Source organism: Oncorhynchus keta, chromosome 7 (genome assembly GCF_023373465.1).
Source record: "Oncorhynchus keta strain PuntledgeMale-10-30-2019 chromosome 7, Oket_V2, whole genome shotgun sequence".
Taxonomy (NCBI): domain Eukaryota; kingdom Metazoa; phylum Chordata; class Actinopteri; order Salmoniformes; family Salmonidae; genus Oncorhynchus; species Oncorhynchus keta.
Window position 1 is genome coordinate 26,568,447 of NC_068427.1, and position 26,013 is coordinate 26,594,459.

The window sequence follows — 26,013 nt, forward strand, 5'->3', positions numbered from 1 at the left end:
TGAATGGAGGCTTTGGCTGACCACCAAACATCTCCAACTCCTATACCTCCTCACCTAGTCCAATCTTTCACCCAGGACTCAGGGCCCAGGACTCCCATCACAGAGCAGCTGGCAGATCATCATAACACACCCACGCTCACACACCCACACTCACACTCCCACTCACACAGTGGAACCCTCGGTGGTGACCCATGCCTCGCCCTGAGAATGTGTGTATCAATGCTGAGAAGCAGGTCAAGCATTCTGAAAGTGCAGCAAAGTGAAATAATTGTCACACCGATTTACCCAGATGGTTTAGGGTTTACCACTCAGATACACCCCCACCTCTAAAGGCCCCAGTCTCCAGCCCAGTACCATGTCAAAGGCCCCCAATTCAAAGGCAATGGTCCCCGATGGTCTCTGATGAGACTGAGTGTGATGCTTGAGGGTCCCTTTGGGTTTTAAATATGAGGACCTGAAGACCATCTGAAGACAGAAAGCCTCTATTGAGTAATACATGGAACCACTGAGCACATTGAGTAGGATAACTGTATTGTGGGGATACAATATGGTCCTCTATATGTCTCCCATTACATTTAATGTAACAAGGTCATTTCACAAAAAGAGCAATACTGTTGGTCAGTTTATTATTATATATATATATTTTTTTACATATATTTAACTAAGCAAGTCAGTTAAGAACAAATTCTTACATACAATCACGGCCTACCGAAAGGCCTCCTGATGGGAATTTAAATTGAAAAAAACGAAAAATAGGACAAAACGCATCACGACAAGAGAACACGACACTACATAAAGAGAGACCTAAGACAACATAGCAAGGCAGCAACACATGACAACACATCATGGTAGCAGCACAACATGGTACAAACATTATTGGGCACTGACAACAGCACAAAGGGCAAGAAAGTAGAAACAATACATCACACAAAGCAGCCACAACTGTCAGTAAGAGTGTCCACGATTGAGTCTTTGAATGAAGAGATTGAGATAAAACTGTCCAGTTCGAGTGTTTGTTGCAGCTCGTTCCAGTTGCTAGCAGCAGTGTACTGAAAAGAGGAGCGACCCAGGGATGTGTGTGCTTTGGGGACCTTTAACAGAATGTGACTGGCGAAACGGGTGTATGTGGAGGATGAGGGCTGCAGTATCTGATATCTCAGATAGGGGGGAGTGAGACCTATAAGCATCAACCAGTGGGTCGATGCTTATTGCGACGGGTATATAGAGATGGCCAGTTTACAGAGGAGTATAAAGTGCAGTGATGTGTCCTATAAGGAGCATTGGTGGCAAATCTGATGGCCGAATGGTAAAGAACATCTAGCCGCTCGAGAGCACCCTTACCTTCCGATCTATAAATTGTGTCTCCGTAATCTAACATGGGTAGGATGGTCATCTGAATTAGGGTTAGTTTGGCAGTTGAGGTGAAAGAGGAGTGATTACGATAGAGGAAACCAAGTCTAGATATAACTTTAGCCTGCAGCTTTGATATGTGCTGAAAGAAGGACAGTGTACCATCTAGCCATACTCCCAAGTATGAGGTGACTACCTCAAGCTCTAAACCCTCAGAGGTAGTAATCACACCTGTGGGGAGAGGGGTATTCTTCTTACCAAACCACATGAACTTTGTTTTGGAGGTGTTCAGAATGAGGTTAAGGGCAGAGAAAGCTTGTTGGACACTAAGAAAGCTTTGTTGTAGAGAAAAAGGTTTGTTGTAGAGCAGCATACCACCCTGCATACCACTGCTGGCTTGCTTCTGAAGCTAAGCAGGGTTGGTCCTGGTCAGTTCCTGGATGGGAGACCAGATGCTGCTGGAAGTGGTGTTGGAGGGCCAGTAGGAGGCACTCTTCCTCTGGTCTAAAAAAATATCCCAATGCCCCAGGGCAGTGATTGGGTGCCGTCTTTCGGATGGGACGTTAAACGAGTGTCCTGACTCTCTGAGGTCATTAAAGATCCCATGGCACTTATCGTAACCCTGGTGTCCTGGCTAAATTCCCAATCTGGCCCTCAAACCATCATGGTCACCTAATTTTTATTTAACCAGGCAAGTCAGTTTTTTCAATGACGGCCTGGGAACAGTGCCTGTTCAGGGGCAGAACGACAGATTTGTACCTTGTCAGCTCAGGGTTTGAACTCGCAACCTTCCGGTTACTAGTCCAACGCTCTAACCACTAGGCTACGCTTCCGCCCCTAATAATCCCCAGTTTACAATAGGCTCATTAATCCCCCTCCTCTCACCTATAACTATTCCCCAGGTCGTTGCTGCAAATGAGAACGTGTTCTCAGTCAACTTACCTGGTAAAATAACGGATACATTTTTTTAAAAAATCCAGCTGACCTGGATTTAATTAGAAGATCTGTCTCTATGTTTTATTCACAGCCATTGGAGATACCTACCTATATACAATAATGAGTGGTAGAATCAGAACAAAATTGTAATACAAATATTTGTTTGACGTTTTGATCATATTGATACATTAAGAGTGCCTATGCACATGGTGGAATCAATAAGTGCTTTTCAGGTTAACAGCTCTTCCTTTTGTGTGCATAGCAATGGGCTTTTAGAGGGGAGGACAGAGAGGCTGAAAAGGGTAAAGAGGCAATTGTTCATTCCTTGCCCCTGTTCTTTTCACCTTGTGACCGAGTGGTCCAGAGAGAAGAGGGGCCACTTAGTACCAAACCCTAAATCTACTAGAGTGTCTGCAGACCTTTTCATGCATTTCAGGGACAAAGGCCTGAGCAGGGAAGCAAATGCTGTTTGCACACCATACTGGGGGGGGAGGTTTGGGGGAAGGTTTTTAAATGTGAAACTGCAAACAAAGGTGACGGTTGCAGACATAACATCCTCCTATTAGAAATGATATGCATCGACCTATAGAAGTGGTCGTGATCCAGAAACAGCTAGATATAATGAGGGATAGGCACTGGCAGCGAAGGTCTATGTTAAAAACAGCCATAGAGAAATCAAATGCATATCAATTAATCTTAATTAACCTCCTCATTAAGTGGAAGTGGTATGATTCTGTTTTGGGGGGTGTGGGGCGGTACTGGGTATTGTTGATATGAAACATGGGGGGCGGGGGAATCACCCGAGGATGGTAGTGACCCACATTTCGGGAAAAGACATGGGGGTGGGGGTCGATCCCTAAACCCCCCTGGGCAGCCCACCTCATTGGTTCATTACCGGTGGTAAGCACGCTTATCCCCCTGCCAGTCTTTAGTGTCTGCAGCCAGCCCCGGTAAATACCATAGGCCAGATTTCTCCACAGCCCCAGACTCGTATATTGCTCTACACTCTATCCATCTGTCTGATAGGCTAAAGTCAGTAGGGTAAACACATGCCTCTGTTTGCCATGTCTACTCTACCCTCCTCCCTATGCCACTTACGGTTTACAGCCATGAAGCAACCAACCAACCAATCAATAATAGGAAAGCTTTTTGGGACCTTAACACACTTTATAAGCGCATAGTCATGCCCATGGGCCATTGTGCTCATTAACTGCCTTTTTAGAGCTCTATTGAGCAGAAATGTGGATAGCCACACAGATCTACAGTACACACTATGCCATACCAGACTGAGACAAAGGACTCCTTTCTTTGTCATAACTGGTCTAGGCCTAGGGTCCTTTGCCATTCACCCATTTGCATTCAAACCAATATTGGCCGTTTACTCCTTTCTACCTGCAGGCATTTTAACACCATCACAAAGGTAGTCTCCTTTCACTTTGGATTGTGGCCAGGAGACATATTTCATGTGACAGTGCAACAGAGGTGAGAAATGTATTCTTACAATGTGTGCATCTCAAGCTGTTCTCGGGGCTAAAACCTGCCAAATACACTACCGGTCAAACGTTTTTGAACACTTGCTCATTCAAGGGTTTTTCTTTATCTTTACCATTTTATACATTGTATAATAATAGTGAAGACATCAAAACTATGAAATAACACATATGGAATCATGTAGTAACAAAAAAAAGTGTTAAACTATTCAAAATAAATGTTATATTTGAGATTCTTCAAAGTAGCCACCCTTTGCCTTGATGACAGCTTTGCACACTCAACCAGCTTCATGAGGTAGTCACCTGGAATGCATTTCAATTAACAGATGTGCCTTTGTAACGGATGTGAAACGGCTAGCTTAGTTAGCGGTGCACGCTAAATAGCGTTTCAATCGGTGACGTCACTTGCTCTGAGACCTTGAAGTAGTAGTTCCGCTTGCTCTGCAAGGGCCGCAGCTTTTGTGGAGCGATGGGTAACGATGCTTCGTGGGTGACTGTTGTTGATGTGTGCAGAGGGTCCCAAGGTAGGGGGGAGGTATACAAAATTTGTACCAACCTATTTGGTACAAGACCAAATCCATATTATGGCAAGAACAGCTCAACTACAGCTGGTCCTTCTGTAGCTCAGTTGGTAGAGCATGGCGATTGTAACGCCAGGGTAGTGGGTTCGATTCCCGGGACCACCCATACGTAGAATGTATGCACACATGACTGTAAGTCGCTTTGGATAAAAGCGTCTGCTAAATGGCATATATTATTATTATTATTTATATATATTAACTAAGCAAAGAGAAACAACAGTCCATCATTACTTTAAGACATGAAGGTCAGTCAATCAGGAACATTTCAAGAACTTTGAAAGTTTCTTCAAGTGCAGTCGCAAACTATCAAGCGCTATGATCAAACTGTCTCTCATGAGGACCGCCACAGGAAGGAAGACCCAGAGTTACCTCTGCTGCAGAGGACAAGTTAGAGTTACCAGCCTCAGAAATTGCAACTCAAATAAATGCTTCACAGAGTTCAAGTAACAGACACGTCTCAACATCAACTATTCAGAGGAGACTGTGTGAATCAGGCCTTCATGGTCAAATTTCTGCAAAGAAACCACTGCTAAAGGACACCAATAATAATAAGAGACTTGCTTGGGCCAAAAAACACAAGCACTGTGTCTTCGTGAGACACAGTGTGCGTGAACGCATGATCTCAGCATGTGTGGTTCCCACCATGAAGCATGGAGGAGGAGGTGTGATGGTGCTTTGCTGGTGACACTTTCAGGGATATATTTAGAATTTACGGCACACTTAACCAGAATGGCTACCACAGCATTCTGCAGCGATACGCCATTCCATCTGGTTTGGGCTTAGGGGGACTATCATTTGTTTTTCAACAGGACAATAACCCAACACACCTCCAAGGTGTTTAAGGGCTATTTGACCAAGAAGGAGAGTGGTGGAGAGCTGCATCAGATGACCTGGCCTCCACAATCACCCGACCTCAACCAAATTGAGATGGTTTGGTATGAATCGGCCCACAGAGTGAAGGAAAAGCAGCCAACAAGTGCTCAGCATATGTGGGAACTCCTTCAAGACTGTTGGAAAAGCATTCCAGGTGAAGCTTGTTGAGAGAATGCCAAGAGTGTGCAAAGCTGTCATCAAGGCATCAAGGGTGGATACTTTGAAGAATCTCAAATATGTTTAGATTTGTTTAACACTTTCTTTTGTTACTACATGATTCCATATGTGTTATTTCATAGTTTTGATGTCTTCATTATTATTCTACAATGTAGAAAATAGTAAAACAAAGAAAAACTGTTGAATGAGTAGGTGTTCTAAAACTTTTGACCGGTAGTGTATATAAAGCTCACCAGCCTCACCTGGTTTAATGTGGCTGATAGACGCAGGCTGAAGGGCAAAGTTGTTGTATGGTTTACTACATTACCTCTGCCATCCGGCCTGTCTGCTCCCAATAAGCTGTCACTTACCATTATTTGGCTCTATTGCACGGCTCACGCTGTCCTCAGGCACCGGGTTTGGAATACTGCAGCTATGCACAAATCAAAGTGATGCCTCCTCAGCCCCACTGCTGTGTATCAATGAATGTATACTGCGGGAATAAAACAAAAATATGTCATTGTAAATGCATGTAGGCCAATATTTACTAAATCAATCTGACACTAAATCGACTGAGTAGCTTACAGTTAACAGCTTAGCTGTTTCTCCAAAAATGTAACTAGGCTAGTAGTAAGTTCCGAAATATGTTAGTGTGACCTACTGGACTATAGTGGCCCCAATAAATACATTTAGCCTTTAAGTACTACTGAATACTACCCTGACCAAGAATGCTCTCAAATGCAATCAAACACAGACTAATGGGGAAGTTAGGCCACTAGTGGCCAAAGCCTCAAAGCCTACTACTTAAAAATGTTAATATTAAATGCAAGTTAAAATAATATAAGAACAGCGGCTGGAATTAAGTCTATACAAAATACATGAAAATGCCAGTTGGTCACAATAATGACATTGAACTAAATCTACTGACATTAGATAAATTAGGGTAACTTACATGTAAAACTATTTTCAAACGGTCCTTTCTCACCATCTACTCCAAAGAACTTGTTTAACCTATAGTCAATAACATTTACATGATTAGCATCTTCATACAACTAATTGTAATAATATTGATCATTTAAAATAAAGGGTTTAGAATGAGGACACTTTTAAAACACTGAAACATGTATTGGACACTAAAGAGAGAAGGCACATGGTGTAGGTCCCATAGCAATCTTCTCAAAATGGCTGATTACAGTTGCGTTTTAAAGGGATAGCAGTAATTTATTATCTCCCCATAGGTCCCACCTGTTACATTAGTTCTAGAAAAGCCAATCAGGTTGGAAAAAAACGATGCTTGATCTGAGTTCAAAACAGTGTCTTATCTGTATCTGTAGCCTACAAGCATGTTTAAAATGCAGGACGTCAACATCACGAACCTACCTGTGCATGCATGGTCAGGGTGTTCTGTGATTCATAAACTGCATCAAAGTGCAGGTTTCGGGCGCCAGGTCAAGGATTTTAATGCTCTGGCGCACCCAAGTGGGGATATTTTGCTTTGCAACCATTTCCATCCTCTCGCTCCATCTGTTCGTGCGTGCCTGTATAAGCACGTGACATAATTGGAGCAGAAAAGGAGTTAACCAGAATTATTTCAATCGATCATTTGTGGAGTGCACTAGAGTCGTCAATTAAAAAATGTCGAACAGATCGTATCAAGCCGACACCCGAAATATGCGGTATTGCTTACACTCCACCAGATAAATTCTTAGAATTCTCTTTTCCCAGTCAACATAATGTCATTCATGTTGTTTAGAGTTGTAACGTTAGCTACCTGTCATTGCACGCCTGTTATAATTTCGAAACCAAGTTTTGGTGAGGTAGGTTGGCTAGCTATCTACCCAATATTCCTAGCAAGTGAAGTTAATTACGGTCCATTTTCTTCAGTAAATGTATGTACAGTGTAATTCACAAAATGACAAGTTTGAGAAAGTTTACATTTAGTTGATTTGAACTAAGCTCATCAAGTTTGCGGACGACACAACAGTGGTAGGCTTGATTACCAACAACGACGAGACGGCCTACAGAGAGGAGGTGAGGGCCCTCGGAGTGTGGTGTCAGGAAAATAACCTCACACTCAACGTCAACAAAACTAAGGAGATGATTGTGGACTTCAGGAACCAGCAGAGGGAACACCCCCCTATCCACATCGATGGAACAGTAGTGGAGAGGGTAGCAAGTTTTAAGTTCCTCGGCATACACATCACAGACAAACTGAATTGGTCCACTCACACTGACAGCGTCGTGAAGAAGGCGCAGCAGCGCCTCTTCAACCTCAGGAGGCTGAAGAAATTCGGCTTGTCACCAAAAGCACTCACAAACTTCTACAGATGCACAATCGAGAGCATCCTGGTGGGCTGTATCACCGCCTGGTACGGCAACTGCTCCGCCTCAACCGTAAGGCTCTCCAGAGGGTAGTGAGGTCTGCACAACGCATCACCGGGGGCAAACTACCTGCCCTCCAGGACACCTACACCACCCGATGTTACAGGAAGGCCATAAAGATCATCAAGGACATCAACCACCCGAGCCACTGCCTGTTCACCCTGCTATCATCCAGAAGGCGAGGTCAGTACAGGTGCATCAAAGCTGGGACCGAGAGACTGAAAAACAGCTTCTATCTCAAGGCCATCAGACTGTTAAACAGCCACCACTAACATTGAGTGGCTGCTGCCAACACACTGTCATTGACACTGACCCAACTCCAGCCACTTTAATAATGGGAATTGATGGGAAATTATGTAAATATATCACTAGCCACTTTAAACAATGCTACCTTATATAATGTTACTTACCCAACATTATTCATCTCATATGCATACGTATATACTGTACTCTATATCATCGACTGCATCCTTATGTAATACATGTATCACTAGCCACTTTAACTATGCCACTTTGTTTACTTTGTCTACATACTCATCTCATATGTATATACTGTACTCGATACCATCTACTGTATGCTGCCCTGTACCATCACTCATTCATATATCCTTATGTACATATTCTATATCCCCTTACACTGTGTATAAGACAGTAGTTTTGGAATTGTTAGTTAGATTAGTTGTTGGTTATCACTGCATTGTCGGAACTAGAAGCACAAGCATTTCGCTACACTCGCATTAACATCTGCTAACCATGTGTATGTGACAAATACAATTTGATTTGATTTGATTTGATTTGGTCCAGACCCATCACGCCTGCATGCTAATGTAACAGTACTCTTCTGGCGTTGTGTACAATCAGTCATCGACACGGAACTCCAATATGTAGCACCAGTCATGTAGCTTTATTCTGTTAGGAACGGCACAAAATTGCACGTCATGCAATGCACGTCTCACCATCCAACTCTGCACTCACGCACTGTACAAAGTATATGAACCCCCCCCCCACCCCTCACCCCCCACCAGACACAGTAGGTTGCTAGCTAGTACTGGCGGGAATTCTTTACAACCAAATGCACAACAAATATTCTCCAAAAAACGCTGCATCTTGTGTGTGAACATTTACAAACAATTTGATATAAATTGTACATTTAAATCATCACTTGGGAGCATAAAATCACTTTTGACGTACGGTGCTTTGCAACCAACAACTTACCGCTGGTTTGGTGCTTGTTCACTGGGACGATTCTAACTGGAACATCCCCCTCGTAAGCAAGCTACGCAAACCAGCCAATAAGATGCCATGTTGAGTAGGTGAAGGCAAGACAAACTCAAACCAAAAACCCATTGGCTTAACAATAAAGTGGCAAGGGGAATCACCAATATAATAACCCTGTTACACTCCCCCCTACTGAATTCCACTTGCCAAGAAAAATAACAAAATACAAAACGGCACTGTGCAAACATACCAGATACAGAGACACTCAACATATGTACAGAATAATCCAGAGAAAAAAAATATACTACCTAATAGAGAAAACTAAAAGGTAACGCTGTGTATATCAAGGATGCAGACCCTGCTTTAAATCAGTCACTAAATATTCCAGTCATTAGACTATTCTCCTTGAGAATTAGAGTGAAAAGCGATTGATCAAACCCCTTAGTCCTCATAGGTAAACATGCCTGTCACATGTTAAGTACACTAATGAAAATTAGCTCACTCACTACACTGTTACAGTCTCTGTCAGATTCTTGAAGACTCTCTGATCAAGGCAGACCTTCCAGCTGCAGTATATCATCCACGGAATCCAAAGGTGGAATATCCTGAGCATCCAAGGATCGCACATCACCCTCCAGGCTTGTGTCACCTGTTCCTTCAGAAGACAACTCTGACACCCACACTCTGGTTCTGTACTCAGCACCATCATCCACTGCAGTGTCCATGGCAGCTGAGACCACTAGGCTGTCATTCATGTCCTCAGTCTCTGTTAATCCAGACATGTCTGTTCCCTCCTCAACAGCAGCATGGGGAAGAGGAAGAAAGTTGACTGGCATTATCAGGTTGCGATGTACCGTCTTCTCCCGTCCAGTGGAGCTGTTCTGAATCTTAAAAGTGTGACTGTCAGCATTCAATCCAGTGACAAGGTAGACAGTATCCTCCCAACGGTCAGCGAGCTTCCGCTTTCCCCGCTCCCCCTTGTTAGCCAGCATCCTCCCAACGGTCAGCGAGCTTCCGCTTTCCCCGCTCCCCCTTGTTAGCCAGCAATACTCGATCCCCAATCTCCACTGGTGCGCCTCTGACTCGTCTGTCATAAAGGTCAGCATGCCTCTTCAACTGCTTCGCTGCAGATGCCTGTGCTGCATTCATGGCTTCTTTCAGATCTCTCCTCAAAGACTGAACAAACTGGTCATAGTCGACAACTTCTGGGTTCTCTATGACAGAGCCAAAGACTATGTCAACAGGCAGTCTTGGCGTCCTCCCAAACATTAGCAGGAAAGGGGCAAAGCCTGTGGTCTCGTGGATTGGGATTGTACAATTGTATGCAAACGTAAGGGACTTCAGCGCCTGAGGCCATCTGTGCTTTGCTCTCGTTGGCAGGGCCCGGATCATGTTTCCCAAAGTCCTATTCATCCTTTCGCAGGACCCGTTCCCCATCGGATGGTACGGCGTGGTGTGAGACTTCTGAACGCCTGCAACACTCAACAGTTTGGCTATTAAAGCGCTCTCAAAGTTGGCTCCCTGGTCTGAGTGTATATGGCGAGGCATCCCGTAGACACAGAAATGATGAGCTACTGACTTAGCAGACTGGTTCGGACACAAGAAGGCATGAGCTAATTTGGTAAAATGGTCAGTAACAATGAGCACATCCAAGGATTTGTTTGAAGTATATTCTGCAGACCAGAAGTCTATGCACACTAGTTCAAGAGGCTCAGTTGTTATTATGCTCTCAAGAGGAGCTCTTGCTTCCGGATCAGGAGTCTTGCTCACCACGCATCTCCTGCAGCACTTCACATAGGCTTTTACCTCCCTCTCAAGGCCATGCCAGAAGAACCTCTGTCTTGTCAGGTAGACTGTTCTCTGTTGGCCCTGGTGGCCAGCTTCATCATGGACACCCTTCAACACCATTGCTTTCATGGAGGCTGGAACCACATACAGATACATTTTCCTCTTTGTAACCACATTCTTCGAAACACGATACAGTACACCCATCTTCATGGTCAACTTGTCCCAACTTCTGAGAAGACCCAAAGCCTCAACACTCTCATGGGCACGCTCTCTCCGGGATGGTCTTCTCCCCCTCTCAACAAAGAAGATGACTTTGCTGATCACGTTGTCATCACGCTGCTTACTCATCAGTAGGTTGTGTGGCAGAACATCGACACCGGTCTGCTCTGATGGCATAACAGCCTGTGGGAGCTGTGGCAACAGCAGTACATGTGAGCCCACTTCACCCACCCAGCACCTATGTGAATGAAGAACAGCTGCAACTTCATGTCTTGATAAAGCACCAGATGGGGGGTCAACAGTAGCCTGACAGCTAATGACCACTTCGTTGGAGTCAGAGGCTTTGTCAAAGGGGTGGCTGGACCAGCGAAACACATCTTGCACTCTGTGCGCACAGCGTCGGCTTCAGCTAGTAAGGTCTCGTACGGGACCCTTGTCAGGCGATGGAGTGCACTGGGTCGTACGAAGGGCTCTCTGCTCAAAGCATCTGCAACAACATTCATTTTTCCAGGGATGTATTTAATGTCAAACTCGTACGGTGCCAGCTTGGCGACCCATCTCTGTTCACAAGCATCAAGCTTTGCTTTGGTCAGAATGTATGTCAAGGGATTATTATCCGTCCATACCGTGAACTGCTGTCCCCGTAGCCAGTGGTGGAACTTGTCACAGATAGCTCATTTCATGGCAAAGAACTCGAGCCTGTACGCAGGATACCTTGACTGTGCATAACTGAGGGACTTGCTCGCGAAGGCTATAGGTCTCGCTGTAGCTCCCGGTTCCTGCACCTGAGATAGCACAGCACCTAAGCCATTGCTGGATGCATCCACCGAGAGTAGAAAGGGTTTTTCAAAGTTGGGGTGGGCCAACAAAACCTGGTCCAGTAAGGCTTGCTTTAGCTGGAATAAGGCCTGTCTGCATTCTGTTGTCCAGTCGGCAGCCGTCAACTTCCTGACAGGTGAGCTTCGCTTCTTTTTCCAGCGTGGAGCCTTGTGTCCAGTAGTCAATCCAAAGAGAGGTTTTGCAATGGTCGAGCAACCTTCAATGAACTGTTGATAATACACCACCATCCCAAGGAATGACCTCAATTTCTTCTGAGATGGAATGTCAGTGCCATCTTTCATCAGATCAGCTTCTGTTACTCCTGTAATGGCCCTCACCTTCTCAGGGTCTGTAGCTACACCATCCGCACTAATGATATGCCCCAGAAACTTCACAGACCTCTGCAGAAAGTTACACTTTTTTGGTGCCAACTTCAGGTTGTGAGCCTTGAGACGCTCAAAAACCATTTCCAGGCGCTGTATAGCCAGATCTTCAGTGGGCGCATAGACCAAGACATCGTCAAGGTAACACAGCAGGCTAAGAAAGTTCTGATCCCCAAAGATGTTTAGCATCATCCTCATAAAGGTTGCCGGACTTTTACATAACCCCTGTGGCATTCGATTGTATTCGTACAATCCAAATGGGGACGTAAAAGCTGTGAATCTCCGGTCATCCTCATGCACTTCCACATTGTAGTAGCCAGAGGTAAGGTCCATTGTTGAGAAAAAGGCATTTCCACCTAACGCAGCCAGCGCGTCAGCCTGGTGAGGGAGTGGGTGGGCGTCTTTGATGGTGCGAGCATTGAGCAAACGAAAATCAGTACAGAGTCTCAGGTCTCCAGACTTCTTCCATACAAGGACAAGGGGAGAGGCGAACTCACTACTAGACTTCCTTATGATATCACGTTCTTCCATCTCATTCAATGCTTGTTTGAGCTTCTCATAATTATTTGGTGAAAGGCATCGGTAGGGCATCCGAAAGGGTTTCTCATCACTCGGTTGAATGCGTTGAAGACATCCGGAAGCTTTTCCACAATCCAACTTGTGCCTGGAAAAAATAGACTGGTACTCAGCTATGAGCTGGATGAGTTTCTTCTTACCAGCAGGAGACGCTTGACAGGAGGAGACATCAATATCAGTCAAACCTAAGTCACGCAAGACCTTGGGCTCGCTTGAACTGTCAGGTCCGTCAGTATCGTGAAGTTGGCTGGAACCGTCAGTCAGTGTCAAGTCATCTTGGCAGTCAGTGAGTATATCAGCCGTTCTCTGCACTTGCTGCTGTAAAGCTGCTGATGAACCATCATTCACACCCGCACAGTCAAAGTCCTCTAGAGCCATGCAAGGAAAGACATCGGCTAGAGTGGTGTTTCGTCTCAATGTCACTGTCTTCTGAGAAGGGTTTATCCCTCTAACAGGGAGCCACCCATCCCCCCGCAATAGAGCTACTGTCCTCCCTACCAGTATTGACCTTGGTGTTGACCTTGAACTGCTGGGCTCAATGACAACAGCACTGCCAGCTGATAGATTCTGAGTGTTTTGTAGTCTGCCCCAGACTAAGTGCTCCTGCATAGGCTCTAGAGTCACAGCCCCTTTTAGTCTCACAGTTCCAACTTTGTCAGGTACTTCACTGTCTCTCCATCTCTCCACATTAGCCATCATCTCGGTTAGCTTGCTCTCCTCACCCCCATCACACACAGGAGTATAAACCCTCTTCCAGAGATCTCCATCCGTCTTCAGGTGGCGAATCAAGTGCTTTAGGAGATTGCTGCCCAAGATGAGGTCATCACTCTGGCCTTCAACCACCAGTGTAGGCACAGCAACTCTACATCCGTACACCTCCATCTCCAGCTCACATACTCCCAAAGGCCTCGTCTTCAACCCACCACAACCAACCAAGACTACCTCTGTAGGACTCAATTATGGACTTTTCAACACTCCTGCATGCAACAGTTCAGGTAAGACCCTAGAGCTCAAGGTACAAGCCATGGACCCACTGTCAAGCATAGCTCTCACTTCTACTTCTCGTCCTATTAACACCTTGGCATAGAATAAATCATCATACGGGGAAAGTCTCTGTGTGTTCTGCATTATGATACTCTTCTCAGTCTCCATTTCGTCACAAACACTTTTATATACAGACTCCAAATCAACAGCTCTCACTGATGGGGACTCTACAAAAGGCCCAACACTCTCCCCTTCTACATGCAGGCCTACTAGTTTTCCCGGAAGCTGAGCAGTGATTACTGTAGGGACTCCACTAGCTGTGCTCAGAGCTGCGGCCTTGGGGCACTGAGAGCGTGCGTGGCCAGCTACATGACAAAGAAAGCAGAGCTTATTGGCCCTGCAGTGAAAGTAAGTATCATGTCCAGCATCCCCGCACACGTTACATGGCCCATTAGACTTCACTTTGCTCCTATTCCCTTTTTGGAACTTATGGTCAGACTGTTGTGGCCCCTGCTCCAGCACACGCTCCAGCATGGCAAGGATACGTACCATGGGCTCAGCTGAGCCCTGAATAGTCTGGGCTGGGTAAGGCAACGTATTGATTACTTCCATGTGGGACCTCACAGCAGGCATGGTGATCGGCATGACAGCACCAACTTCCTGCTTCATTGTTGCGATGGCTGGGGTCACCTTAGATAAGTGAGAGTACCTCCGCTCCCTCCTGTATTCATCCAGCCTCTCATGAACATCTGCAGCAGTCCACTGCTGTCATGGCTTGCACTTAAAGATAATCGACAGTTCAGCATTAGGGCAATGTCTGATAAACATGACTGTGAGCTCACGAGATGGCTCTTCAACACTTTTTTTCTGTCTCTTTAGACAATCTTCAGCAACCTCCATAGCCCTGTTCAGTCTGAGCCAATATTCAAATGGTTGTTCATCAGTCAGAGGTAATGTGGCATAAAAGTCAGCAAGGGGCATGCTTGAAAAAACAGTGTCGCTAAAATGTTGTTTCAGTATGTCAAACATGGGACTCGGGCCTTTAGATAAATCAATGGAGGGATTGCTGCGTATGCCAACTTTAACAACATCGCGGGCCCTTCCCATAAGCCTGCCCATAACCTCAACTGCTTGGTCCATCACAGACACGTCCCTCTTACGCATGTAAACCATTACCATATCCTCCCACTCATGCACTGTGCACTTTTCAGAGTCATCCCCCCGAAAATACACCGGTTCCCTGATATCAGACTTCAATACCAGGTTCAGGCCTGACACATCCATACCCCTCGAGCTGCATACACTCCCCATAACATTGTCCCCAACATGTCCAACAATTGCCTTTAACTCCAAACAGGAGGCAATGTTCTCCCCAATGGAATGACCAATCTGCTGTACTATGTCTGGTATGAAATCCATGGAGACCTCCCCACTCCCTGTATTTGGCAAAACTCTTTCATACACATCCTTGGGCGTGTCCATGGATAAACTATCATCAAAACCCTCCAGTTTGGGCATAGGTGTAGAAGTAACTGGAATTTTGGCTGAACCCCTACCCACAGAGGGTGACAGATTAAATGACAGGAAACCCCTACCTCTCCCAACACCTTCCATTTTAACAATGGGAAATCAACACCCTAATGAAAATGTAAACAGCAAAACATATATATATATATTTTTTTTTTTACCTCACGACAAAATCTAACCTATATCTAGTGCACTGGTAAAACTCACCCTACGTATATCAGATATACATCAGAATTGCAAATAAACAAGTAACACAAAAGTTATCCTTTGTCTGTGAAGAGCCTCAGCCAGAGAAATTATCAATTGCAATAATAAAACGTTCTAGTGGCGCCATCTTGTGGCGAAATGCGATATCGCCAAACTGCACCAGCAACGTCTTATCTGATTCTTCAACAGCAACCACGGCGAAGTTCTGGGATGGAAATCCAGCGAAGGATGATCCGATCCAGAAGAACGGTCACGGCACCACTGTAACAGTACTCTTCTGGTGTTGTGTACAATCAGTCATCGACACGGAACTCCAATATGTAGCACCAGTCATGTAGCTTTATTCTGTTAGGAACGGCACAAAATTGCACGTCATGCAATGCACGTCTCACCATCCAACTCTGCACTCACGCACGCTGGTTTGGTGCTTGTTCACTGGGCTAGTTACTGATAGAGGAATTCTAAATTCCTGTATGTTTTATTGCCAAAATCAATTCGCACTCATTTCTAATTCATTAATGAATTGTAAGTTCATTAATTATGCATGAAGTAGATTGAGACCAGTCTTAAAAGCCAAAGGTAAACAGTGTTTATTACAAGAGAGTACTAAACGCATACACATATTTCCACAGGTTATAAACTGGAAATGACATCATCAGTTTCCTACCCTCTCTCCGATTCTCACAAGAGCCCATTGTTTTTAGGTCTGGAACTCTTCTTCTACCCCCCCCCCATAAACTACATTCCAAACTGTCTAAATTATATACTTTTCTCCACTAATGGAACACCACCCAAACCTTTCTTATCTGTCTGAAAAGCTGTAGCATCTCCCCCCTTAAACTGCCCAAGAGGCACAGACAATTAATTAGTTCTGCTTACATTTTCAGTAACAGCCTAGAACCAAGAACCCATGCATTTCATATCATAACATAATAGTATCAGAATAAATGGTTTTAATCACAAATGTATATATAATTAATCATTTCAACTATAATTTCCTCTAACAATCCTCCCTTTGATCAAATATTACACATTCAAACCTACATCTAGTTTACCTTATATCATAAAAATGAAACTATCAACCTACTCATACTAACCTTATTATAACGGTTTATCAGATTATCATATGAATAGACACATAATCAAAATTATTATAAATGTTTATCCGACTCTTCACTCATCATTAATCAAATCTAACTTTAACTCCAACTGTTTTTAAACCTACATCAGAATCATAACTCTTCCTTCTGGATTTTCGTCACGACCTTCATTAAAAAAAACAGTTTAATCATGGAAACAAATTACAATCTAATTCCCCTTCATCTCAACACTAGTCTCATCAAACATAAATTCCCCAGAAATGACAGATCCAGATTCGTCCACTTCCTCTGTAGACATGCCTTCAGGCCTCCACAGGTCAGAACCTGGAATCGGCCCATAACGCACCATCTGTAGTGTCATTGATCTCTCCAGAGTCCTGGAAACAAAGCCTCGCACACAGGGAATTAGACAACAGCCGCATAAAATTAAAACAGTCATGCAGGTGGATGCAGCCCATAAAACAGTGATTATAAAATTTTTCAATTTTCCAAACGTACTATCAAACCAATTAGTCAGGGAAGTATCCACCCCAGAGTTTTCTGCCAACTCGTGAGCCAGGGTGGTCAAACCAGCTAAGGCTTTGGTCACAGATCCATCCGGAGCTGTGTTATTCGGGATGAAAGTACAACACATGTTCCCGAAGATCACACATACTCCTCCCCTTTCAGCCAATAACATATCCAATGCAATTATATTCTGCCAAGCCATCAGGCTGGTTGCTTCAGTCTGTTCTGCCAACCCTTTAATCGCATCTCTGGAATAATTGATAAAGCGCTGTTGATTATTATAAATATAATTAATCCAGTCTACATTCTTATTGAGAGTAGACCACCAGAAAATGCTTGACTCTAATCCTGCTAGTATCTGATTTCTTGCCTTGAACTCATCCGGCACACCTCGTGGAACCCCAATGTTATCAATATATACTCTGTCGTCAAAAGACCCAGATGGAGCATCTCTTCTCTCTCGTTTGGCTAACTTCATGTCTTGGTGTTGTATGAGTGTAAAAGGCATTCCTAAATGTACTAGGGCACATAGTCCAGTCCAATCAGATCAGTCGGCAATACTGGCCACAAACTCATTCCCCCGCACAACCACCAGATGTCCGCCCTGGCCCACTTCAACATATTGAAATCCCCAGAGTTCAACCAGCCTGTCAAATCAGACATGATCTCGTCAGTGGTAATATTCTCTGTCCTATTGCAAGTACTATCTTCCCCCACGTATTTCCCATGTGTACTGTATCTGGCCAAACAGTAATATTCTCCTCTCGTCACGGTAAAGGGAGGAAGTATTGATTTAAGGGGAACCTGGGGATATAAATAGTGCAAATCAATACAACTGTCATTATCTGGCATTCCTGCTTTCATGAACAGCTTTACCATACATGCCATTCCCTTAGGGGAATTAATTCCGTTCAGTGGGAAAGGGATAGTTGTTAACTGGGGTTTTGCGTTTGCACAGGCATAACATTCTTCTTTAGCCACTGATCTGGCCGTATATTGAATCCATTCCAACCATAAGTTGGACTCCCCAAACCCAGTCTCCACCTCTATAACTTCTTTAAGGTCTTTGGTCTGAACTATTCGTACTGGTCCTTTACCCTGGATGATTACACTAGGAATAGCCGTTGTGTTAGAGGGATTGGTTGAACTTCGGCCAATCATATTCTACTTATCGACTCTAACTTCTGCCACCTGGAACGGTACCATAGTATCAGTTGAAAACTGGTCGAAGCCCACATACCATAACCCGAGGTCCTGAGTATTGACCGCCTTAATGTTAATTCGCACCTTTATACAATACTTCCTCTGCTCGGGAACACAGTCCAAAACGCCAACCCTTACTATACTCCACCTGGTCCCAAATTGAGTGTATGGGTTTACGTAGCCATCCCTTTCAGTGTGAGCTATGACCTGGCTCCACGACTTACACGGTGATTTACACAAATACTTCCCATAGAGCCCCATGGTTCTAGACTGCCAAGGAGTGAATGACCCCAATTGGTCTACACAAAATTCTACTGAGAGATCCTTGCCCAATTCCACCCTCACTTCCTTACTATTTTGTTTCAGCGACCTTTTGAGAATCTTTGGTAACATCCCACTTCCCTCAACTAGCACGAGTCAAATTATCCTCTTTGGCATTCTCCGGGGGATCATGGTGAGAATCAGGAATATGGCCCCCACAATAAAACAGCTCAGGACGGTCAGCGCACACGTGAAGCCCCACCCTCTCCCCGAGAACATATCAACAGCCAGAGGCCAAGCCATCACTTCACTTCTATGAACGCTCACAGCTGGGGAAAGGTCGGGTATAGGGAATTTTCAGAAGGAGTTTGACCCCCGTTCCATATGGGTCACGGTTCCTCTCCTACTCCTGTGATTGTTCGACAGTGTTCTGGCGTGCCTTACCCTCTTACAATGTGTGATATGCACCCAGGTAGCTCTTTCGGCTAATCTCACAGCGAAGGCAGTCACCAGTAGTACTTGGAATGGTCCCTCCCACCGAGGCTGCTTCCAGTTTTTTTTCTTTAGTGATTGGACCCAGACCCAGTCTCCTGGTTGAATCTCGTGTGCCACCTCCTTCTGTAGTTCTCCTGCTGGGCATAAAACTTTTGACATACGGGTTTGATTAATGAACAACCTCCTCATGTGTTCCACCATACTGCTTTCTATTTCTACATTTGCTTCCTCCAATCGCCCTAATTGGGGCATTCTATAGGGTCTACCAAAAACCTTCTCAAATGGAGATAGCCCCTCCCTATCAGGGGTTATTCTAATAGTCATTAACACTATGGGCAGGAATTTTACCCAGTTCATTCCAGTACTTAGGTGTGTTTTCCTTAATCGACCTTTTACCGATCGATTCATGTTCTCGATAAGGCCAGCGCTTTGGGGGTGATAAGAACAATGTTTCTTCATATTTATATTCAATTTCTGACCTATATGATCAATTACTTGATTAGAAAAATGGGAACCATTGTCGCTATAAATAGTTTCTGGTAATCCGAATCGCAGAATTATCTCCTGACATAATGCTCTAGCCACTGTTTCTGCGTCTGCTGAGGATGTAGGAAACGCTTCTACCCATTTGGTATATTTGTCAATTATTGTTAAACACCACTTCTTGTTTTCACTCTTAGTTAATTCAATAAAGTCCATTTCCAACTGTTGGAATGGGTACTTAGCTGCTGGGTAAACCCCTTGTGGTACCCTTACTCTGCACCTTGGTTGTTACTTTGTGCACATATAGTACACCGTGAGCAAAAGTTTTTAAAATAGTTAGTTATTCCATATGCTACAAAGTGTTGTTTAACCATTCCTACCATCCCCCCTGTTGATACATGGCTTTGCCCATGTATCAATACAGCAGCATATTTAAACAGTGACTTAGGTAAAACAGGTAGATTCCCTTTATGCCAAATACCTCCTCTATCTACAGCTCCCATTCTGACCCATTTAGTAACTTCCTTAACGGGGGCTCTAAGCTGACTTTCCCTCAGTATTTTGGTGTCGATATGAACTTCCTCATTTAAGTGTGAGTCTATGTGTGAGTGTGGTTTCCCCCCCCCCACTCTCTTCGCTTCCTCATCTGCCCGTCTATTTCCAATACTGACGCTGTCCATGCCCTTAGTATGTGCCTCGCAATTACAAATGGCAAATTTTTTTGGTAGTAGAATTGCCTCTAGTAAATTCAAGATTAGTTGCGCGTGAGTGATGGGTTTACCTGCTGTGGTTATCATGCCCCTGTTTCTCCACTGTGCTGCGAATACATGAACAGTGTTAAATGCATAAGCGCTATCAGTATGTATCGTTATGCATTTACCCTTTCCTAATATACAAGCCCTGGTAAGGGCCACAATTTCCGCTTGTTGAGCAGAGTAATGCTTTGGTAAAGCTTCAGCTTCCAGCACCTTAGTGAGGGTCACTACCGCATATCCAGTAGCATTTGAGCCATCTGGATTCTTTCTAGAAGATCCATCAACAAACATAGTTACTTCTGCATCTGTCAAAGGCATATCAGTCAGATCTGCCCTGGGGAGAACCATTTTCTCCGTCTCCGCTACACAATCGTGAGGACTCCCATCTGTGGCTATAGGAATTAGAGTGGAGGGGTTCAAAGTAGTACAACGCTCAATTGTTAAATTTGGCATATTTAACAGAATGATCATACAAGACAAATGTCTAGCTGGTGACATGTATGCCATTTTATGTTCCAATAACAAAATTGAGACCGCATGTGGTACCCTCAATGTTAAATCATGATATAGCACTACAGAGGCGGAATCCTCCACCGCCCGTGCCGCGGCCATCACCGACTGTAAACACAGAGGCATTGCCTGTGTCACCTCATCAAGACGGGAGGAATAATAGGCCACTGGCTTATTTTTCCCTCCATGTCTCTGGGTCAGCACTGATGTCATGAACCCCTCCCTGCAATCCACGGTCTGTGTGAATTCACGGTCATACCTAGGAAATGCCAGAACAGTGTCGGATATCAATAGCTGTTTAATAGCCGTAAACTGTTCTTCCGCCTCCTTTGTCCATATTATCTTATCTTTCGCCGTCATAGCCTTTACCATAGATCAAATTACTAAGTAACCCTGTGTGTAATGCAAAATGCGGGACCCATGTTCTACAATAGTTAATCATTCCCATTTTTTGTTAAATGGTTTGGGCGCTTCTAGTATGGCTGTCTTCCTGGTCAAATTAAGTGTTCTTCCTTCCTGTGTTAAGGTGTGTCCTAAATAGATAACTTGCTTCTGCCAGAGCTGCAGCTTCTTCTTATTAACCATGTGACCTTGGTCAGCCAAGAAGAGGAACAGTGCCAGTGTGTCCTCTTTACAGGCCTCCTCTGAGGGGCTGGACAACAGAATATCATCCACATATGTCAAAATTTGACTTCCCCGTGGAGGGTCGAATTTTCCGAGATTTCTAGTGATAGCCTGACAATAGATCGTGGGGCTCTCGAGATAGCCTTGGACTAGGCGGCTATACGCCCATTTCTGACCCAAAAAAGTAAATCCAAACCATCCCTGACTGTCTGGATGTAGTGGAATACTAAAAAATGCATTGGCCAGGTCTATCACAGTAAATTAAGCATTCCCGGGCTTCAACTGGTTTAACAGCGTGTGTGGATCTGGCACACAAGGTGCTCTTGGGATCACACTGCTATTGACTCCTTGTAGATCCATCACCATTCTCCAATCAGTGCTAGGGAACGCCTTCTTCACTGGGAAGAGAGGCGAGTTACAGAATGCTTCATCCCCCGGTATGATAACACCTCCCTCCCTCAACTGCTCAAACGAGGGTGTTATTCCTTTTATTGCTTCCGGCTTCAAAGGGTATTGTTTTTGGTAAGGTCTATAATCTGATTTAGGAACCACTTGTACCGGCGTTACTCCCTTAATTAATCCCACATCTCCGGGACCTTGAGACCACAGATGTTCGGGTATCTCTTTTAAATCATCTTCCTGTTCTACTGTCAACAGGTATTCTGCTTCTCAGAACCCTCCCCCACTATCACTAATGTGCACTGCGGGGGCACAGTTTTCTCTCCAGTTCAGTTTTCGTCTGTATCTATCAGTGGATGGGCTATGTTGCAAACCTCCCTCCCCCGTTACCCAGTCTGTCAGTTTTTTTCCCTTTGACACCCAGTATCCCATATCTTTCCACTGCTCAGTGTTTTCTTTAGCTAGGGCCACATGGGGGCACCATGTTTCTCTATACAAGGTCTGGATATGAGTAGGCAGTTCTACCTCCACGGCTGCATGAGTTAAGTCATAGTAAAGCCATTTTAGACCAATGGTTTGCTCAGTGGTTCTCAGAAGTGTCCTCTCATATATCAGGTCGGGGCCGGGGTGTCTGTTATACCACAGTGTGCAGTGCAAGTCATCTGGCGACATTTTAGTTAGTCCTGATTTTATATCATCTGTTAGTTCTATCAATGCTTTGGGTATGTCTGTTAAACCTCCCCTCAATAGATCTTGACTATACCAATAATTTGGTTCTCCTTCCCCACAGATTACCATGTTATCTTTAACCACCTGAGCTTTCATACCTTTGTCTGTAGGCGTTATGGCAATATTCAAGAGTTTCATGACATCTCTCCCCAATAGATTCACAGGACACAACTTTGATATGAGTACTGGGACCGTCGCCTCCCCCTCAGTCATTTCATGTCTGAGCGTTATGGGAGTCGAGAGTCTCTCTACACAGTGATGGCCAAACACAGAACGAACAATTATCTTATCCCCTGAGGGATGAATCCCTGGTGGTGCATCCTCACTACATATGGCTGTCCTGCACGCCCCCGTATCACACAGAAATTTTATTCTCTTCCCCATTACTGCAAGTGTCAAAAAAGGTTTTTCTTCCTGAGCAAGAGCAAGGTCTACTGTAGCTAATTCAAATACCTCAGTCTCTGCGTCAATTTTATCTAGATTGTTGAGGTCTGAAGCACTATTACTACAGTCACTGTCCTTTTCGCTGTACCAGTCCGCTACTTCATTCCTGACTATTTTAGCAGTGTCAGTCTCTAGTCAGGATTTATCTTCCTCGCTGTCCGAGTCAGGTTTTGGGCGCCTCTCTTCCTTTTCTTTTTTGCCCCCCTTCCCCTGTGGTTTTCGTTTACAGTTGCGGCTTTGATGTCCCTTCTTATCGCAATATTTACAAGGTGCCCCACACCTTCTAGCGAAATGTCCAGTTTTGTTGCAATTGAAACATTTAAACTCTTCTTTACCCCCTTCGCATATCGTTCCCTTTCTATCAGCCCCCGTTGCTTTATCTTCTAATACCGCCATTAAAAACTCATCCCTCCTATTCTCCTCTTTCCTTTTTTCCATCTGTCCATGCTGTTCGTGGTGGACTGCATATCTCTTCACCTCTGCGAGAGTTGCCAACCCCCACCCCACTAGATTCTTTTTCACTTCCCTGCTTATTTCAACATGCATTCCACTTAAAAAGGCTATTTTTAGTTGCTGATAATAGGGAGCATTTTGATCCCCCCTGGGGGCTGGTTCTGGCGTACCACTGTTGGCATTGAATACATCTCTCAAACGTTCTAGGTACTGACTGACTGTCTCATTTTCTCCCTGTCTACATTCAGTTACCTTAGAGAAGTCGGCGTGTCGATGGTAATATTCAGTTAGGTTAGGGCATAGTTCTGTAATTTTTGCCCTGAATAGCTCTCCCGGTCCCGCGCTCCACTGCACAACGTCCCCATTATTCCCTGTTGGCACCCAGGCTCCGCGCGCAGCAAACCAATCCTTCCCCACTATGGTTCTAACTGCTCTGTGTTTAGCCTGAAACTGGACGCTAGTCCGTTTAGATCTCTTTCAAAACCTGCCAGTCCTGTTTTAGGGTGTGGAATTCCTTCTACTGCCATTTCTACGTCCCTCTGTGTCCAGGGTCGATAGACCCGAACCGTGGGTTGTTGTCTTTATCCCAGCTTGGGGGTTGGGTAGTTCTATCAGGGGAAACTGCTCTTCTCTCTCTGCACTGTCTTCTTCCCTGCTATAGTACTGTAAATCTCTCCCAGGCCGTGGTCTATTTTTCTCCCCTATATCGGAGGGTTTCCTAAGTAGTCCTGATCGGTTTTGATTCGGTGAAAGTGTCTGATATTTTTCCCTCCCCGACCTATTTTCTTCCTTCACTGTCTGAGTCTCTAACAATGCCCTCTCCATGTGTACCCTTCTCAATACTGCTCTAATCAGTTCTTGCTCTCTCTCTGTGCTTTTCTGCCCCTCTGGACTCACACCATCCGCTCCCAGATCATAAGCTGGAGGAAGCTCAGCACGGAGCGGCAATAGAGAAGGATATAGGTTTTGATTCCCACCCCCACCCGATTGACCACTTTTTCCCATAGTGGGAGCGGAGGGCAGGGTATCTTGGTCTTTCTTTTTCTCCATTTTTCTCCATTCACCATTTTTCTCCTTCCACTCTTTTCCTGGCTTCCAAAAGCCAGACCCTGGCTGTGTACAACCCTTGTTTATTCTGCTTCTGCCTGTCCTCTCCACATTCCTTATGTATCTGTTTTATAAGAAATTCTAACTTGGGGTATATGCGGCTGTGATTATAATCGAAGATAATTATTTTGGTAGATAATGCAGTCGACATTTGATTGTGAGGAATTCTAAGTCAGGTGAACAGAAGGACTTGAGTTCCTGTATGTTATTATGATCACACCATGTCTCGTTAATCATAAGGCATACCCCCCGCCCTTCTTCTTACCAGAAAGATGACTGCTTCTGAAGAAACCTGCTGGCTGTACCGACTCCGATTGCGTGTTTCAAGTGAGCCATGTTTCCGTGAAGCAAAGAACGTTACAGTCTCTCTGGAATGCTACCCTTGCTCGGATTTCATCTACCTCGTTGTCAAGAGACTGGACATCGGCGAGTAGTATGCTCGGGAGCGATGTGCCCGTCTCCGGAGCCTGACCAGAAGACCGCTTCGTCTGCCTCTTTTACGGCGTCGTTGTTTTGGTTCGCCGGCTGGGATCCGATCCATTGTCCTGGGTGGTGGGCAAAACACAGGCTCCGCTTCGGGAAAGTCGTTGACGTTGCTCTTATATCCAGTAGTTCCTCCCGACTGTATGTAATAAAACCTAAGATGTAAGAACCAATGTAAGAAATAACACATAAAACAAAATACTGCATAGTTTCCTAGGAACGCAAAGGGAGGCGGCCATCTCTGTCGGCGCCGGAAGTATGTTCGTATTTTCTACTTTCTTTTTCTCTCTCACTGTTGCGCAGATATTTAGAAACTAAACATGAAATTTGATCAAATAAGCCACTATACAGACAATGCCTTCATCAAACAACACTTTCACGACAGTGACATGGCAGGAGATGTTTTGTAACAATTACTGCTTTGCACACAAGCCAGTGAATTATATGCATTACAGCTGGATGAGTCAACAGACGTGGCGGGCCTTGCACAGCTCCTGGTATATGTCTGTTATGTTTATGGGGGGTCAATTGAGGAAGGCATCCTCTTCTGCAAACCACGACAACATGAGAGGATATTTTTTACGTACTGGACAGCTTTGGAACATCAAATGGACATTGGAGGTCAAGATGTTGGTATCAGTGCTGATGGTGCAAAAGTAGTGGAGTGGTAACACCCATGCAACCCATGCAAGCAGTTGCTCCCGATGCCACTTGGGTACAGTGCAGCATCCACCGAGAGGTTCTTGCTGCCAAGGGAATGCCCGAGAGCTTGAAAGACACTTAGGACAGTGAAAATGGTTAACTTTTTTAAAGCAAGGCCCCTGAACTCTCGTATTTTCTGCATTATGCAATGATATGGGTAGTGACCTTGTAATGCTTTTACAACATAACAGAAAGAAGTGTGCTATCAAAGTATTGACACGTTTTTTTTAATTGATAGAAAAGCTTAAAGTTTTCGTAACTGACCATAA